Source organism: Mastomys coucha, unplaced genomic scaffold (assembly GCF_008632895.1).
Source record: "Mastomys coucha isolate ucsf_1 unplaced genomic scaffold, UCSF_Mcou_1 pScaffold12, whole genome shotgun sequence".
Lineage (NCBI taxonomy): Eukaryota > Metazoa > Chordata > Mammalia > Rodentia > Muridae > Mastomys > Mastomys coucha.
The window spans coordinates 86,937,996-86,940,441 of NW_022196894.1; positions in this window are offsets into that span (position 1 = coordinate 86,937,996).

Genomic DNA, 2,446 nt, shown 5'->3' on the forward strand with positions numbered 1-2,446 from the left:
CTGATGACTAAGGATCTAATAATATTTCTAAGGAGGACATAAAGTTACTTTTTTAATCTGCTACCGACAGCCAAAATGTTTTAGACAACAAAACTTTTATCATGTTAACCACACATATAACATACATACATAAATACATACAATTTATGTACACACACACACACACACACACACACACACCAAAACCAAAATTTCCTACCTACAAATTGTATTAGAATCATTGGGAGACCATTTAAGAAGCTTTAGCAACACATTAAAGACAAAACCCTGTGGAAAATGAGGGGGAAAGATTTGAAATACCCATAACAGTACCAAATTGGCAAAGATTCTGACTAATTAACTGTCCTTATGCCCAGAGATAAGTGTAGTCCTAACCCCTCATCAAAGGAACTTGTCTTTGCAGACAAAGAACGTTACAGAAAAAAATACAACCGGTAAAAATGCAGAGTTGTGGAGCCCAGCCCAGTATATACATCTACAGCACAGTTCCTGAACGTAAGGCTCAAGAATTATTTTGGAAGATGAGGAAGAAAGATGGTAAAAGCCAGAAGATCAGGGAGTTGCTGTGAGATTATGTCTCCTACCAATATCAGAAGCTATACCCATTAAATCTCATCAATATGGTTCCCTAAACATAAGCTAAACAAGAACAACATCAATAGATGTGTTTATGTGGAAGAGAGAAGCTCATGAGTCCTCTATGGTACACAAAGGGAACTAAAGGATCCTGAGAAGGGGAGAAATGGTCTTCCCCAGAGAATAGCACGATTGGCTATTCAATACCAAATGCTCATCTTTGAAAATGGATACAAATAAGTAATATTAAACAGACTAACCAGGTTGCACTTATATTTTATACAGATATAACAACATTTAAAGAAAACAGGCCCATGAATTAGAAAGAGAGCAAAGCAGGGTATTTAGGAGAGAGAGAGAGGGAAAGGAAGGGAAAATGATACAATTATATTATAATCTCAAAAGTAAAACACCTATTTAAAATAAAAACAACAGCTTTATTTTTTGCTCAGCCCATCCCATACCCTAGACATGTATAATTCAAGACTGAGAAACAATTTCCAAGTGTGTGGAGTCTCTTCACAGAAAAACAGTTAAAGTAAATCCACAGGTTTTAGGTTTGACAGCCCTTCAAAAGGCTTCCTGGAGTTGTAACTCATGCAAATCACTGAGGAGACAGCTAAAAACAGCTGGGAACAAGGAAAGGCAGGAATTGTCAAAACCAGCCACTTGGCAGAGTCTGCTGGGGTTCACAGTGACCTGCTTTTCAATGACCTTAGCAGCCTTCACCAATTGGATAATTTCAAATGATCTGTTGCCAAGAAACGCTTACAAAAAAAAATGCTAAGGGGAGTTCTTCCAGCTTAAATCAAAGGATATTAATTATAAATATGAAAACATATGAAAGTATAGACTACCTGGTAAAACACAGCACACTGTTTAATTCAGAGCACTCTGGTATTACAAGTGTGGTAAAGTTATAACTCTGGGATGGAAGTTAAAAGATAAAAACATTAAAAAGAACTTTAGCCACATAATTTGTAGTGGTTATACAATATGAAAAGTTGTAAATATTTACATCAAAAACATAAAAGTAGGAGAGGAAAAACACCAAGCGTTTATGTAAGATCAAAGTTTGGAGGACACTTAAAATACTTTTTTATGTAACCCTCCTGACACTAAAAAGTACCTAGAGTGCTTATAGAAACCACAAGTAAAAATAAGTAAATCAACTTAGAAAATATTAACTAACAAAAAAATCCAGAAATAAATACAAAAATGTCTAAAGCTGACAAAAAGCAGTTCATAAATGGCAATGTACTGATTATGTTAAATGTAAAGGGATCAAAGTTCAGTCAAAGGACAGAGAGAAGCTGAATAAGTACCAAACAAGACCCAAGTATTTTCTGTCTTCATGAAAATCTCTTCCCTTTAAGGACACGGTTGCATTGAAAATTAAAAGATGATGGAAGATGTTATACAAATGGAGAGCAAAGGGGAGTAGAAATAGACCCACATATATTACACCGAACATTCTTTAAAAAATGTGACATGAAAGAAGGTCCATTGTATTGCTATAGAGGAAGTTAATGAAGAAAATTAACCCTTGTTAATATGTCTGTACTCAACATCAGAGCTCTTCAATATATAAAGCAGATGTTAAGAAATCCAAAGGGAGAAACGGGAAGCAATGTAATCATGGGAGAAGACTTTAACACCCCTCTTCAACAATGAGCAGATCAATCAAATAGAAACCTATTGAGAGCACATTGGATCTGAACTCTTCTCTAGACGAAATGGTCTAACAGACGGGCACTGAACTTCATTTAGCAGTAGCAGAACAGAAATTCCTCTCAAGCACACACAAGCGCATTCCCCAGGGAATGTCATCTGTTAGGACTCAGGGAACCTTTTTAACAAACGTGGGGTG